The following is an 18,350-nucleotide window of genomic DNA, read 5'->3' as shown; positions in this document are numbered from 1 at the left end:
TGGTGAGTAGAAGTGACCCCTTACATTGGTGGTCAGTAGAAGTGACCCCTTACATTGCTGGTCAGTAGAAGTGACCCCTCACATTGGTGGTCAGTAGAAGTGACCCCTTACATTGCTGGTCAGTAGAAGTGACCCCTTACATTGGTGGTCAGTAGAAGTGACCCCTTACATTGGTGGTCAGTAGAAGTGACCCCTTACATTGGTGGTCAGTAGAAGTGACCTCTTACATTGGTGGTCAGTAGAAGTGACCTCTTACATTGATGGTCAGTAGAAGTGACCTCTTACATTGATGGTCAGTAGAAGTGACCTCTTACATTGGTGGTCAGTAGAAGTGACCTCTTACATTGATGGTCAGTAGAAACATTGCTGATCTGTGGAGGTGGAAAATCAATCTATCATTGCTGACTGCTGAAGAAGCCCCCAGACCCTTAAGAGGAACCCTTAACACCCTGATAAGGCGCCCCTAGTAATCCCAGGAGGAACCCTTGGTATCTTCAGGAGGAACGTCTAGCACCCTCCAAAAGTGTCCCTAGTAACATCAGGAGGAACTGCTATTACCTTCGGCAGGGACACCTAGTTACTTCAGAAGGAACCCTTAGTAACCTCAGAAGGAACCCCTTATAGCCTAAGACGGAACCTCTAGCACCCTCAGGAAGAACCCCAGTAACTTCAGAAGGAACCTCGAGTGAACACAGGAGGAACCCTAGTAACCTCAGTAGTACAAATAGATCTTCAACTCTGAATTTCCTTTTCAACGGGTAGAACTTTTTTTTTCTGAGAGCAGCCTCACCTGAGCCAGTGGGCCCTATAAGAATCTAAGAACCCTTCTATGTCTGATCACAAGATACGAGATGTCAGATCAATAATTCATGTAGAAGTGACCCCTTACATTGGTGGTCAGTAGAAGTGACCCCTTACATTGGTGGTCAGTAGAAGTGACCCCTTACATTGGTGGTCAGTAGAGGTGACCCCTTACATTGGTGGTCAGTAGAAGTGACCCCTTACATTGGTGGTCAGTAGAAGTGACCTCTTACATTGATGGTCAGTAGAAGTGACCTCTTACATTGATGGTCAGTAGAAGTGACCTCTTACATTGGTGGTCAGTAGAAGTGACCTCTTACATTGATGGTCAGTAGAAACATTGCTGATCTGTGGAGGTGGAAAATCAATCTATCATTGCTGACTGCTGAAGAAGCCCCCAGACCCTTAAGAGGAACCCTTAACACCCTGATAAGGCGCCCCTAGTAATCCCAGGAGGAACCCTTGGTATCTTCAGGAGGAACGTCTAGCACCCTCCAAAAGTGTCCCTAGTAACATCAGGAGGAACTGCTATTACCTTCGGCAGGGACACCTAGTTACTTCAGAAGGAACCCTTAGTAACCTCAGAAGGAACCCCTTATAGCCTAAGACGGAACCTCTAGCACCCTCAGGAGGAACCCCAGTAACTTCAGAAGGAACCTCGAGTGAACACAGGAGGAACCCTAGTAACCTCAGTAGTACAAATAGATCTTCAACTCTGAATTTCCTTTTCAACGGGTAGAACTTTTTTTTTCTGAGAGCAGCCTCACTTGAGCCAGTGGGCCCTATAAGAATCTGAGAAACCTTCTATGTCTGATCACAAGATACGAGATGTCAGATCAATAATTCATGTAGAAGTGACCCCTTACATTGGTGGTCAGTAGAAGTGACCCCTTACATTGGTGGTCAGTAGAAGTGACCCCTTACATTGGTGGTCAGTAGAGGTGACCCCTTACATTGGTGGTCAGTAGAAGTGACCCCTTACATTGGTGGTGAGTAGACGTGACCCCTTACATTGGTGGTGAGTAAAAGTGACCTCTTACATTGGTGGTCAGTAGAAGTGACCCCTTACATTGGTGGTGAGTAGAAGTGATCTCTTACATTGGTGGTCAGTAGAAACATTGCTGATCTGTGGAGGTGGAAAATCAATCTATCATTGCTGACTGCTGAAGAAGCCCCCAGACCCTTAAGAGGAACCCTTAACACCCTGATGAGGCGCCCCTAGTAATCCCAGGAGGAACCCTTGGTATCTTCAGGAGGAACGTCTAGCACCCTCAGAAAGAGTCCCTAGTAACATCAGGAGGAACTGCTATTACTTTTGCCAGGGACCCCTAGTTACTTCAGAAGGAACCCTTAGTAACCTCAGAAGGAACCCCTTATAGCCTAAGACGGAACCTCTAGCACCCTCAGGAGGAACCCCAGTAACCCCAGTAACTTCAGAAGGAACCTCTAGTGAACACAGGAGGAACCCTAGTAACCTCAGTAGTACAAATAGATCTTCAACTCTGAATCTCCTTTTCAACGGGTAGAACTTTTTTTTTCTGAGAGCAGCCTCACCTGAGCCAGTGGGCCCTATAAGAATCTGAGAACCCTTCTATGGCTGATCACAAGATACGAGATGTCAGATCAATAATTCAGCGCCTCACATCCCAACTTCATTCAGGATCTCGTATCGATCGTTCAGGGTTCTGAAATTCAGGTTCAGTAACTCTGACGCCCCCTCCAGATCAGCCTTTCGCAACCTTCTTACCCCTGGGGAACCTTTGGAGTCATTTTCAGGTTCTCAGGGAACCCCTACTAAAAAGGTTCTATGTACAGCTCATGGTGCATTAGGATGATCAATAAGTTGATAAATAAAAAGCTTTAAATAAAAGAATAAGAAATGTGAGGTACGTAGCGTGTTCACCACTCAGGGCAGATCATTTTGGTACCAACCCTCTACAAAAGTATTTTCAGTATTATTCTTGAAATAAATTATAACTACAGAAAATAAAGGCAGACGGTAAAAATTCTGATATTCTCTAACGGTGTAGAAGTGACCTCTTACATTGGTGGTCAGTAGAAGTGACCTCTTACATTGGTGGTCAGTAGAAGTGACCTCTTACATTGGTGGTCAGTAGAAGTGACCTCTTACATTGATGGTCAGTAGAAGTGACCTCTTACATTGGTGGTCAGTAGAAGTGACCTCTTACATTGGTGGTCAGTAGAAGTGACCTCTTACATTGGTGGTCAGTAGAAGTGACCCCTTACATTGGTGGTCAGTAGAAGTGACCTCTTACATTGATGGTCAGTAGAAGTGACCTCTTACATTGATGGTCAGTAGAAGTGACCTCTTACATTGATGGTCAGTAGAAGTGACCTCTTACATTGGTGGTCAGTAGAAGTGACCTCTTACATTGATGGTCAGTAGAAGTGACCTCTTACATTGGTGGTCAGTAGAAGTGACCTCTTACATTGGTGGTCAGTAGAAGTGACCTCTTACATTGGTGGTCAGTAGAAGTGACCCCTTACATTGGTGGTCAGTAGAAGTGACCTCTTACATTGATGGTCAGTAGAAGTGACCTCTTACATTGATGGTCAGTAGAAGTGACCTCTTACATTGGTGGTCAGTAGAAGTGACCTCTTACATTGATGGTCAGTAGAAGTGACCTCTTACATTGATGGTCAGTAGAAGTGACCTCTTACATTGGTGGTCAGTAGAAGTGACCTCTTACATTGGTGGTCAGTAGAAGTGACCTCTTACATTGGTGGTCAGTAGAAGTGACCCCTTACATTGGTGGTCAGTAGAAGTGACCTCTTACATTGATGGTCAGTAGAAGTGACCTCTTACATTGGTGGTCAGTAGAAGTGACCTCTTACATTGCTGGTCTGTGTAGGTGGAAAAACAATCAATCATTGCTGACTGCTGAAGAAGCCCCCAGACCCTTACGAGGAACCCTTAACACCCTGATGAGAAGCCCCTAGTAACCCCAGGAGGAACCCTTAGTATCTGCAGGAGGAACATCTAGCACCCTCAGAAAGAACCCCCAGTAACATCAGGAGGAACTGCTATCACCCCCAGCAGGAACCCCTAGTGACTTCAAAAGGAACCCTTAGCATCCTCAGAAGGAACACTTAGTAACCTCAGAAGGAACACCTTATAGCCTAAGAAGGAACCTCTGGCACCCTCAGGAGGAATCCCAGTAACTACAGAAGGAACCTCTAGTGAACACAAGAGGAATTCTAGTAACCGCAGGAGGAACCTTTAGCACTTCCAGGAGGAACCCTAGTATCCTCAGAAGGAACCCCTTTCACCCTTAGGAGGAACTCCTAGTAAACTCAGAAGGAACCCTTAGCATCCTCAGATAGAACCTCTAGCACCCTCAGGAGGAACCTCTAGCGCCCTCGGAGGAACCCCTAATAACCTCAGGAGGAACCTCTAACACCCTCAGGGGAAACCCCTAGTAACCTGAGAGGAACCTCTAGCACCACCAGGAGGAACCCCTTGTAACCTTGAGAGGAACCTCTAGCACCCTCAGCAGGGGCCCCTAGTAACCTCAGGTGTAACCCTTAGAATCCTCAGAAGGAACTGCTATCACCCATGGGAGCAACCCCTAGTAACCTCAGAAAGAACCCTTAGCATCCTCATAAGGAACCCCTAGTAACCTCAGAAGGAACCCTAGTAACCTCAGAAATAACCTCTACTGCTTCCAGGAGGAACCCCTAGTGACCTCAGAAGGAACCCCTATCACTCTTAGGAGGAACCCCTGGTAACCAGAAGGAACCCTTAGCAACCTCAGAAGGAATCCCTACCACCCTCAGAAGGAACCCCTAATAACTTCAGAAGGAACCTCTAGCACCCTTGGGAGGAATCCCTAGTTACCTCAAGATGAACCTCTAGAACCCTAAGGAGGAACACCTAGTAACCTCAAGAGGAACCTCTAGTGCCCTTTGGAGAAGCCCCAAGTAACCTCTCGAGAGAACCTCATGCACTCTCAGCAGGAGCCCCTAGAAACCTGAGAAGGAACCCCTAATAACCTGAGAAGGAACTCCTAGTAACTTTAGAAGGATCCCTTAGCATCCTTGGAAGAAGCCCCTAGCACTCTCAAGAGGAACCCCTAATAACCTCAGGAGGAACCTCTAATGCTCTCAGGAGGAACCCCTAGTAACCTCAGGAGGAACCTCTAGTGCCCTCAGGAGGGAACCCCTAGTAACCTCAGGAGTAACCTCTAGTGCCCTCAGGAGGGAACCCCTAATAACCTCAGGAGGAACCTCTAATGCTCCCAGGAGGAACCCCTAGTAACCTCAGGAGGAACCTCTAATGCTCTCAGGAGGGAACCCCTAGTAACCTCAGGAGGAACCTCTAGTGCCCTCAGGAGGGAACCCCTAGTAACCTCAGGAGTAACCTCTAGTGCCCTCAGGAGGGAACCCCTAATAACCTCAGGAGGAACCTCTAATGCTCCCAGGAGGAACCCCTAGTAACCTCAGGAGGAACCTCTAGTGCCCTCAGGAGGGAACCCCTAGTAACCTCAGGAGTAACCTCTAGTGCCCTCAGGAGGGAACCCCTAATAACCTCAGGAGGAACCTCTAATGCTCCCAGGAGGAACCCCTAGTAACCTCAGGAGGAACCTCTAATGCTCTCAGGAGGAACCCCTAGTAACCTCAGGAGGAACCTCTAGTGCCCTCAGGAGGGAACCCCTAGTAACCTCAGGAGGAACCTCTAGTGCCCTCAGGAGGGAACCCCTAGTAACCTCAGGAGGAACCTCTAGTGCCCTCAAGAGGGAACCCCTAGTAACCTCAGGAGTAACCTCTAGTGCCATCAGGAGGGAACCCCTAATAACCTCAGGAGGAACCTCTAATGCTCCCAGGAGGAACCCCTAGTAACCTCAGGAGGAACCTCTAATGCTCTCAGGAGGAACCCCTAGTAACCTCAGGAGGAACCTCTAGTGCCCTCAGGAGGGAACCCCTAGTAACCTCAGGAGGAACCTCTAGTGCCCTCAGGAGGGAACCCCTAATAACCTCAGGAGGAACCTCTAATGCTCCCAGGAGGAACCCCTAGTAACCTCAGGAGGAACCTCTAATGCTCTCAGGAGGGAACCCCTAGTAACCTCAGGAGGAACCTCTAGTGCCCTCAGGAGGGAACCCCTAGTAACCTCAGGAGTAACCTCTAGTGCCCTCAGGAGGGAACCCCTAATAACCTCAGGAGGAACCTCTAATGCTCCCAGGAGGAACCCCTAGTAACCTCAGGAGGAACCTCTAGTGCCCTCAGGAGGGAACCCCTAGTAACCTCAGGAGTAACCTCTAGTGCCCTCAGGAGGGAACCCCTAATAACCTCAGGAGGAACCTCTAATGCTCCCAGGAGGAACCCCTAGTAACCTCAGGAGTAACCTCTAGTGCCCTCAGGAGGGAACCCCTAATAACCTCAGGAGGAACCTCTAATGCTCCCAGGAGGAACCCCTAGTAACCTCAGGAGGAACCTCTAATGCTCTCAGGAGGAACCCCTAGTAACCTCAGGAGGAACCTCTAGTGCCCTCAGGAGGGAACCCCTAGTAACCTCAGGAGGAACCTCTAGTGCCCTCAGGAGGGAACCCCTAGTAACCTCAGGAGGAACCTCTAGTGCCCTCAGGAGGGAACCCCTAGTAACCTCAGGAGTAACCTCTAGTGCCCTCAGGAGGGAACCCCTAGTAACCTCAGGAGGAACCTCAAGTGCCCTCAGTAGGAGCCCTGAGTGGAAAACCGCTGCCCTAGACCAATCCTGGGCTGGGGACGTTGACCTGCCAGCAATGTTCCTCCTCGGATAGTCTCACTCCTGGCGCGGGTTTCCTCTTCGTTGCTCAGTTATGAAGAATTGTTTTCATCTTATAATTGGTTTTTAGTTTCTTCCAAACGTTTCTCGGCTCTCACATGCTGTTTGTTTGAAGTCTCCTTCTGGTAACATCTGGGCTGTAGCTGTCAGGCCTGTGTGGTCACATGACACCTCCGGGGCATTAATCTGGAGAAGTGTCCATCTGGGTTCAATCAGAATATTGATGAGGATGTGGCTGCGCTAAGCCGTCTGTTAACCCTTCGTAGGGCTGCGGGGAGCTCTGCATTCAGGGAACGGGCCGCAGCTGTCATTGGTTGCTGCCACTCACCCCACTGTCCATTGCGCTTTACTTCTTCATAGAAAGTGGGGAGTTCAGGGGACCCCTTTACTGGCTGACTGAAGTGCTTGACGATATATTTCGGGGTGCCTCTAGATCAGGATGTGTACAGTGGAAGGCACCCCGCAATCCTACATCTTAATAAAAGTGAATGCATTGCTGCACATGCACCCTGGACCTCGGAGTGATGCATTGCTGCACCCTGGACCTCGGAGTGATGCATTGCCGCACATGCACCCTGGACCTCGGAGTGATGCATTGCCGCACATGTACCCTGGACCTCGGAGTGATGCATTGCCGCACATGTACCCTGGACCTCGGAGTGATGCATTGCCGCACATGTACCCTGGACCTCGGAGTGATGCATTGCCGCACATGCACCCTGGACCTCGGAGTGATGCATTGCTGCACATGCACCCTGGATCTCAGACTGAATGCATTGCCGCACATGCACCCTGGATCTCAGACTGAATGCATTGCCGCACATGCACCCTAGACCTCGGAGTGATGCATTGCTGCACATGTACCCTGGACCTCAGAGTGATGCATTGCTGCACATGCACCCAGGACTTCGGAGTGATGCATTGCTTCACATGCACCCTGGATCTCAGACTGAATGCATTGCCGCACATGTACCCTGGACCTCGGAGTGATGCATTGCTGCACATGCACCCTGGACCGTGGAGTGAATGCATTGCTGCACATGCACCCTGGACCGTGGAGTGAATGCATTGCTGCACATGCATCCTGGACCTCGGACTGAATGCATTGCCGCACATGCACCCTGGACCTCGGAGTGATGCATTGCTGCATATGCACCCTGGATCTCAGACTGAATGCATTGCCGCACATGCACCCTGGACCTCGGAGTGATGCATTGCTGCACATGCACCCTGGACCTCGGAGTGATGCATTGCTGCATATGCACCCTGGATCTCAGACTGAATGCATTGCCGCACATGCACCCTGGACCTCGGAGTGATGCATTGCTGCACATGCACCCTGGACCTCGGAGTGATGCATTGCCGCACATGTACCCTGGACCTCGGAGTGATGCATTGCTGCACATGCACCCTGGACCTCGGAGTGATGCAGTGCTGCACATGCACCCTGGACCTCGGAGTGATGCAGTGCTGCACATGTACCCTGGACCTCAGACTGAATGCATTGCTGCACATGTACCCTGGACCTCGGAGTGATGCATTGCTGCACATGCACCCTGGACCTCGGAGTGATGCATGTAAAGGTTTTTATCCCCAGAACTTCAGGGTGACAACGCTTACCTATGCCTTACAATGCAGTGAGGACGTTGTCATCCTGCTGCATGCCCTCCTGATGCATGGCTCCCAGCTAACATGTAGACACACAGGACCCTTACTGATGCGGTCAGTGACATCACTGCGAGTGCGACCTTCTGGGGGTGTCTTCCCACCAGTGCAGCTAAAGGAGAACAGCAAGCGATCATGTGACTGTGAAGAACATCTATGGCTGGATTCACACCGCTGCAGCGCATTTCCCACACGCGTGTTATGTCACGTGTTATGTCGCATGTTAACATGCACTGCATTGGGTAGCCCATTCATAAAAGGTGCGTGTTCTTCCTGCGAGGCGTGGCTGTGTGTGGCCGTGCGCTGTGTGCTGCAATGGACTTCCATTGGTAAGGAGTATTGGAGCGCCATTAAGAATCAACAACACCGCAGCGCACACAGGTGCAAAGTGCATGTTCCCCGGCACAGCGGCCTGCGCACCGCATGATGGAGCACGGTGGCTCAGTGGTTAGACTTCTGCCTTGCAGAGTGGGGGGTCTTAGTGTTGAGTCCTGGCTAGGACACTAATCTGCATGGAGTTTGCATGTTCTTCCAAAGACATGCTGGTGGGCTCATTGGGTGTAGAATGTATGTGAGATGGGGACCCCAGATTGTCAGCTCCTGAGGTCAGGGACTGCGAATAAAATGTCATCCTTGATATCGGATGATGACGGATCTCGTGTTAACGCCGTGCAGGAGATGCATGGAGTGTCGGCTCTACAATCAGCCAATCACAGGGGACCACTGAACTCCGAACCTTCTGTACCAACCAATGACAGAGCCGATACAGAGAATCCACTACTACTGCGAGCCGTCCTGTGATTGGATGAAGGTCATCTGCTACAGGAATGCTGAGCCATGTGACATCCCCCAACACCTCACTATTACCCCCCCCAACTCCTCACTATTACCCACCCCCCAAACTCCTCACTATTACCCCCCCCCAACTCCTCACTATTACCCCGAACTCCTCACTATTACCCCCCCCAAACTCCTCACTATTACCCCCCCCCAACTCCTCACTATTACCCCCCCAACTCCTCACTATTACCCGCCCAACTCCTCACTATTACCCCCCAAACTCCTCACTATTACCCCCCCCCAACTCCTCACTATCACCCCCCCAACTCCTCACTATTACCACCCCCAACTCCTCACCATTACCACCCCCAACTCATCACTATCACCCCCCAACTCCTCACTATTACCACCCCCAACTCCTCACTATTACCACCCCCAACTCCTCACTATTACCCCCAACTCCTCACTATTACCCCCCCCCCCAACTCCTCACTATTACCACCCCCAACTCCTCACTATTACCCCCCCAACTCCTCACTATTACCCCCCCCCAACTCCTCAATATCACCCCCAACTCCTCACTATCAGCCCCCAACTCCTCACTATACCCTCCAACTCCTTACTATTACCCCCCCCAACTCCTCACTATTACCTCCCCAACTCCTTACTATTACCCCCCCAACTCCTCACTATTAACCCCCCCGAACTCCTCACTATTGCCACCCCCAATTCCTCACTATCACCCCCAACTCCTCACTATCACCCCCAACTCCTCACTGTCACCCCCCCCCCCCCCAAATCTTCACTATTACCCCCCCAGCTGATCACTGTCACCCCCCAAATCTTCACTATCACCCCCCAACTCCTCACTATCACCCCCCAAATCTTCACTATCACCCCCCAACTCCTCACTATCACCCCCCAAAATTCTCACTATTACCCCAACTCCTACTATTACCCCCCAACTCATCACTATTACCCCCCAACTCATCACTATACCCCTCAACTCCACTATTACCCCCATCTCCTCACTATTACCCCCCAACTCATCACTATTACCCCTCAACTCCACTATTACCCCCCAACTCCTCACTATCACCCCCCAACTCCTCACTATTACCCCCCAACTCATCACTATTACCCCCCAACTCAATCACTATTACCCCCCAACTCCCTCACTATTACCCCCAACTCCTCACTATTACCCCCCCAACTCATCACTATCACCCCCAACTCCTCACCATTACCACCCCCAACTCATCACTATTACCCCCCCCCCCAACTCCCTCACTATCACCCCCCCCCCAACTCTTCACTATTACCACCCCCAACTCCTCACTATTACCCCCCCAACTCCTCACTATTACCCCCCCAACTCCTCACTATTACCACCCCCAACTCCTCACTATCACCCCCCAACTCCTCACTATTACCACCCCCAACTCCTCACTATTACCACCCCCAACTCCTCACTATTACCCCCCCAACTCCTCACTATTACCACCCCAACTCCTCACTATTACCCCCCCAACTCCTCAATATCACCCCAACTCATCACTATTACCCCCCAACTCATCACTATCACTCCCCAACTCCTCACTATTACCACCCCCAACTCATCACTATTACCACCCCCAACTCCTCACTATCAGCCCCCAACTCCTCACTATTACCCTCCAACTCCTCACTATTACCCCCCCGAACTCCTCACTATTACCACCCCCAATTCCTCACTAATCACCCCCCAACTCCTCACTATCACCCCCAACTCCTCACTGTCACCCCCCCAAATCCTCACTATTACCCCCCCCCACTGATCACTGTCACCCCCCAAATCTTCACTATCACCCCCCAAATTCTCACTATTACCCCCCAACTCCTCACTATCACCCCCAAATTCTCACTATTAGCCCCCAACTCCTCACTATTACCCCCCAATTCTCACTATTACCCCCCCAACTCCTAACTATCACCCCCAAACTCATCACCATCACCCCCCATCTCATCACTATTACCCCCAAAACTCCTCACTATTACCACCCCAAACTCATCACTATTACCCCCCAACTCCTCACTATTACCACCCCAAACTCCTCACTATTGCCCCCATCTCATCAATATCACCCCCAACTCATCACTATCACCCCCCAACTCCTCACTATCACCCCCCAAATCCTCACTATTACCCCCCAACTCCTCACTATTACCACCCCCAACTCATCACTATCACCCCCCAACTCCTCACTATCACCCCCTCAAATCCTCACGATTAGCCCCCCAACTCCTCACTATTACCCCCCAACTCCTCACTATCACCCCCCCCCAACTCCTCATTATTACCCCCAACTCATCACTCTCACGCCCCATCTCCTCACTATTACCCCCCAACTCCTCACTATTTACCCCCCAACTCCTCACTATTACCCCCAACTCCACACTATACCCCCCAACTCCTCACTATTACCCCCCAATTCCACTATTACCCCCCCAACTCCTCACTATTACCCACAAACTCCTCACTATTGCCACCCATCTCATCACTATTACCCCCAACTCCACTATTACCCCCCCCCCCCAACTCCTCACTATTACCCACAAACTCCTCACTATTACCCCCCAACTCCTCACTATTACCCTCCAACTCCACTATTTACCCCCAACTCCTCACTATTACCCCCAAACCTCCTCACTATTACCCCCCAACTCCTCACAATTACCCCCAAACATCACTATCACCCCCAACTCATAACTATTACCCCAACTCCACTATTCCCCCCAACTCCTCACTATAACCATCCATATTACCCCAAACGCTCACTATTGCCAAACTCTAACTATTAACCACAACTCCTCACTATTACCCCCCAACCCTCACTATTACCACCCCAACTCCTCACTATCACCCCCAACTCTCTCACTATTACCACCCCCAACTCCTCACTATTACCACCCCCAACTCCTCACTATTACCCCCCAACTCCTCACTATTACCACCCCCCAACTCCTCACTATTACCCCCCCCAACTCCTCACTATTACCCCCCAGCTCCTCACTATTAACCCCCCAACTCCTCACTATTACCCCCCCCAACTCCTCAATATCACCCCCACTCATCACTATTACCCCCAACTCATCACTATCACTCCCCAACTCCTCACTATTACCACCCCCAACTCATCACTATTACCACCCCCAACTCCTCACTATCAGCCCCCAACTCCTCACTATTACCCTCCAACTCCTCACAATTACCACCCCCAACTCCTCACTATTAACTCCCCAACTCCTTACTATTACCCCCCCCAACTCCTTACTATTACCCCCCCTAACTCCTCACTATTACCCCCCCGAACTCCTCACTATTACCACCCCAATTCCTCACTATCACCCCCCAACTCCTCACTATCACCCCCAACTCCTCACTGTCACCCCCCAAATCCTCACTATTACCCCCCCCAGCTGATCACTGTCACCCCCCCAAATCTTCACTATCACCCCCCAAAATTCTCACTATTAGCCCCCAAACTCCTCACTATTACCCCCAAAATTCTCACTATTACCCCCCCAACTCCTAACTACACCCCCAAACTCATCACCATCACCCCCCAACTCCTCACTATCACCCCCCAAATTCTCACTATTAGCCCCCAACTCCTCACTATTACCCCCCAAATTCTCACTATTAACCCCCCAACTCCTAACTATCACCCCAAACTCATCACCATCACCCCCCATCTCATCACGATTACCCCCAAAACTCCTCACTATTACCACCCCAAACTCATCACTATTACCCCCCAACTCCTCACTATTACCACCCCAAACTCCTCACTATTGCCCCCATCTCATCATTATCACCCCCAACTCATCACTATCACCCCCAACTCCTCACTATCACCCCCCAAATCCTCACTATTACCCCCCAACTCCTCACTATTACCACCCCCAACTCATCACTATCACCCCCCAACTCCTCACTATCACCCCTCAAATCCTCACGATTAGCCCCCCAACTCCTCACTATTACCCCCCAACTCCTCACTATCACCCCCCCCCCAACTCCTCATTATTACCCCCCAACTCATCACTCTCACGCCCCATCTCCTCACTATTACCCCCAACTCCTCACTATTACCCCCCAACTCCTCACTATTACCCCCCAACTCCCAACACTATTACCCCCCAACTCCTCACTATTACCCCCCAACTCCACTATTACACCCCCCCAACTCCTCACTATTACCCACAAACTCCTCACTATTGCCCCCCATCTCATCACTATTACCCCCCAACTCCACTATTACCCCCCCCCAACTCCTCACTATTACCCACAAACTCCTCACTATTACCCCCCAACTCCTCACTATTACCCTCCAACTCCACTATTACCCCAACTCCTCACTATTACCCCCAAACTCCTCACTATTACCCCCCAACTCCTCACAATTACCCCCCAAATCATCACTATCACCCCCCAACTCATAACTATTACCCCCCAACTCCACTATTACCCCCCCAACTCCTCACTATAACCCCCCATCTCATCACTATTACCCCAAACTCCTCACTATTGCCCCCCCATCTCATCACTATTACCCCCAAACGCCTCACTATTGCCCCCCAACTCCTCATTATTACCACCCCAAACTCCTCACTATTGCCACCATCTCATCAATATCACCCCCAACTCATCACTATCACCCCCCAACTCCTCACTATCACCCCCAACTCATCACTATCACCCCCCAACTCCTCACTATTACCCCCAACTCATCACTATCACTCCCCAACTCCTATTACCCCCACTCCTCACTATTACCCCCCCCCAACTCCTCCACTATTACCCCCAACTCCTCACTATTACCCCCCAACTCCTCACTATCACTCCCCAACTCATCACTATTACCCCCCAACTCCCACTATTACCCCCCAACTGCTCACTATTACCCCCCAACTCCTCACTATCACCCCTCAAATCCTCACGATTAGCCCCCCAACTCCTCACTATTACCCCCCAACTCCTCACTATCACCCCTTAACTCCTCACTATCACCCCCCCCAACTCCTCACTATCACCCCTCAAATCCTAAAGATTAGCCCCCCAACTCCTCACTATTACCCCCCCAACTCATCACTATTACCCCCCAACTCCTCACTATTACCCCCCCCAACTCCTCACTATTACCCCCCAACTCATCACTATCACTCCCCAACTCCTCACTATTACCACCCCCAACTCCTCACTATCACCCTCCAACTTCTCACTATTACCCCCAACTCCTCACTATTACCCCCCCAACTCATCACTATCACCCCCCAACTCATCACTATTACCCCCCAACTCATCACTATTACCTCCCAACTCATCACTATCACCCCCCAACTCATCACTAGTACCCCCAACTCCTCACTATTACCCCCCAACTCCTCACTATTACCCCCCAACTCATCACTATAACCCCCCCAACTGCTCACTATCACCCCCCCTAACTCCTCACTTTCACCCCCCAAATCATGACAATCACTTCCCATCAATTCCCCCCAATCAACTCATCACTATCACCCCCCCCCAAGTCATCAATATAACCCCCATCACTGTTACCCCTCCCCCCAAACACTATCATCCCCCCCAACCCATCGCTTTAATCTCCCAATTATATCACCCCCGCTGCCCCTCATTGTTTCCATCAATACAGCTATCAGATCAGGTCCACACTGTGCATCACATCCAACAGATCACACACTGTACAATCTATCACACGGTGTCACATACTGTACAATCCATCACACGGTGTCACATACTGTACAATCTATCACACGGTGTCACACACACTACAATCTATCACACGGTGTCACATACTGTACAATCTATCACATGGTGTCACATACTGTACAATCTATCACATGGTGTCACATACTGTACAATCTATCACACGGTGTCACACACAGTACAATCTATCACACGGTGTCACATACTGTACAATCTATCACACGGTGTCACACACTGTACAATCTATCACACAGTGTCACATACAGTACAATCTATCACACGGTGTCACATACTGTACAATCTATCACACGGTGTCACACACACTACAGTCAATCACACGGTGTCACATACAGTACAATCTATCACACGGTGTCACACACACTGTACAATCTATCACACGCAGTGTACAATCTATCACACGGTGTCCACTTACTGTACAATCTATCACACGGTGTCACATACTGTACAATCTATCACACGGTGTCACGCAGTGTACAATCTATCACACGGTGTCACATACTGTACAATCTATCACACGGTGTCACATACTGTACAATCTATCACACGGTGTCACATACTGTACAATCTATCACACGGTGTCACATACTGTACAATCCATCACACGGTGTCACATACTGTACAATCTATCACACGGTGTCACACACAGTACAATCTATCACACGGTGTCACATACTGTACAATCTATCACACGGTGTCACACACTGTACAATCTATCACACGGTGTCACACACAGTACAATCTATCACACGGTGTCACACACTGTACAATCTATCACACGGTGTCACACACACTACAGTCTATCACACGGTGTCACATACAGTACAATCTATCACACGGTGTCACACACTGTACAAATCTATCACACGGTGTCACACACACTACAGTCTATCACACGGTGTCACATACTGTACAATCTATCACACGGTGTCACACACACTACAATCTATCACACGGTGTCACATACTGTACAATCTATCACACGGTGTCACACACTGTACAATCTATCACACGGTGTCACATACTGTACAATCTATCACACGGTGTCACATACTGTACAATCTATCACACGGTGTCACTTACTGTACAATCTATCACACGGTGTCACTTACTGTACAATCTATCACACGGTGTCACATACTGTACAATCTATCACACGGTGTCACTTACTGTACAATCTATCACACGGTGTCACTTACTGTACAATCTATCACACGGTGTCACACACTGTACAATCTATCACACGGTGTCACGCAGTGTACAATCTATCACACGGTGTCACAGACACTGTACAATCTATCACACGGTGTCACACACACTGTACAATCTATCACACGGTGTCACAGACACTGTACAATCTATCACACGGTGTCACACACACTGTACAATCTATCACACGGTGTCACAGACACTGTACAATCTATCACACGGTGTCACACACACTGTACAATCTATCACACACAATACATTGTATCACATGGTGTCACACACAGTACATTGTATCACATGGTGTCACACACAGTCCATTGTATCACACGGTGTCACACGCACTGTACAATCTATCACACGGTGTCACACGCACTGTACAATCTATCACACGGTGTCACACGCACTGTACAATCTATCACACGGTGTCATACACAATACATTGTATCACATGGTGTCACACACAGTACATTGTATCACATGGTGTCACACACAGTCCATTGTATCACATGGTGTCACACACAGTCCATTGTATCAGATTGTGGCTCCCCTGTCCCAGTATCTATCACATTGTATGGTTGTACCCCCACATTGCAGTATTGGGGTGATCTGGGGTCACCTACTCACACAATAGCAGTAGCGCAGTCCCGGCAGTCTCGCCCCCCATCCTGCAGGCAGATCATTGTTCTGAAAACTGCGGCAGCATCCCAGCCCGTCCACCTCCCGCTCCGTGAAGGGGGGGATGGGGGGGCTGCAGCTGTTCCAGAGGCAGATGTGGAGTCTAATTCCAGCAACCAATCAGAGCGCACAGAGAGATCCCTCCATTCCCTCCACATCACCTCCAGCCTGGGGCGGCCGAGTTGGAGGAGCCCCTTTCCCGGAATCCCCCCCATCCTGGGATCAGATCTCAGGGCTGCTGGATGGGAACGTTTCCTGCCGATCCTCCCGACCTAAAAATATCCCAGAAACAACAACCCCCCAGAGCCCCCCCTTTCCAACAACCCCCCCCCCTCCAGATCCCCCTCCCTTCCCAACAACCCCCCCCCCCAGATCCCCCTCCCTTCCCAACAACCCCACCCCAGATCCCCCTACCTTTCCAACAACCCCCCAGATCCCCCTCCCTTCCCAACAACCCCCCCAGATCTCCCTACCTTCCCAACAACCCCCCCCAGATCCCCCTCCCTTCCCAACAACCCCACCCCAGATCCCCCTACCTTTCCAACAACCCCCCAGATCCCCCTCCCTTCCCAACAACCCCCCCAGATTCCCCTCCCTTCCAAACAACCTCCCCCTCCCTTCCCAACAACCCCACCCAAGATCCCCCTACCTTTCCAACAACCCCCCCCAGAGCCCCCCTTTCCAACAACCCCCCCCAGATCCCCCTCCCTTCTCAACAACCCCCCCTCCAGATCCCCCTCCCTTTCCAACAACCCCCCCCAGATCCCCCTCCCTTCTCAACAACCCCCCCTCCAGATCCCCCTACCTTTCCAACAACCCCCCCAGATCCCCCTCCCTTCCAAACAACCTCCCCCTCCCTTCCCAACAACCCCACCCAAGATCCCCCTACCTTTCCAACAACCCCCCCAGAGCCCCCCCTTTCCAACAACCCCCCCCAGATCCCCCTCCCTTCTCAACAACCCCCCCTCCAGATCCCCCTCCCTTTCCAACAACCCCCCCACCAGATCCCCCTCCCTTCTCACAACCCCCTCCAGATCCCCCACCCTTTCCAACAACCCCCCCCCCCAGCCTTGTAGATGAAGTCCAATCTGCTTATGTCCTGCCTTCCCTGGTTCCCCCTCCCCCCTCATTAACATAACAAAGAAACTTTCAAATAAAACCTTTGCGTTTTCATTACATTCCTTATTATACATCCAATGACATCATCACAGGGTCTCTGTGCTTCGCTATGCAATGCAGGCAGATCATGGCTGGTGGGAGGGGCCGGCAGGGTGCTGTACATGGCTTCCTGAAGCATCCCAGCACCCAGCCTCCATACTCCTCTCAAGAATGGGAGGAGTTATGCAAATATCACAATGCCTTAATGAGTGGGTCAGTCTGGAGGTGTGGGTGTTCCTAGGCAGACTATATTTGCATAGGTAACGCCCACATGCAATGCTGAGCCTCCATGATTGAAAGAACTGAAATCCAATGAATGAAAGGGGTGGAGCCAGGGACAGTCAGGCTTGGGAGGAGAAGCTAGATGATGCTGGACGTCCTCCAGCCAGGAAATGAGGCGGAGCTCTATCTGACTTTTACCATAAAATCTTTTCCTTGACGCCAATTGAGGGACCTGGGGACACGGGAATTCCTGGGGGTTTGGGGTAAATG

The 18,350-nt window shown here is 50.6% G+C and overlaps 1 pseudogene across 1 annotated transcript in view; it reads right to left on the bottom strand.

Annotated features, from left to right (window-relative positions):
* LOC149428954 (TGF-beta receptor type-2-like) overlaps positions 1-16,757 on the bottom strand; it is a 40,136-nt pseudogene extending 23,379 nt beyond the window's left edge. Inside the window, exon 1 of the transcript XR_016310656.1 lies at positions 16,650-16,757. The product of XR_016310656.1 is annotated as a TGF-beta receptor type-2-like (transcript). The remainder of the gene's footprint in view (positions 1-16,649) is intronic.
* Between the last annotated feature and the right edge of the window lie 1,593 nt (positions 16,758-18,350).

The sequence above is a fragment of the Staurois parvus genome, unplaced genomic scaffold (genome assembly GCF_062004578.1).
Source record: "Staurois parvus isolate SC_StPar_1 unplaced genomic scaffold, SC_StPar_1.0 ptg002893l, whole genome shotgun sequence".
Taxonomy (NCBI): Eukaryota; Metazoa; Chordata; class Amphibia; order Anura; family Ranidae; genus Staurois; species Staurois parvus.
This window is presented reverse-complemented; position numbering and strand designations above follow the sequence as displayed.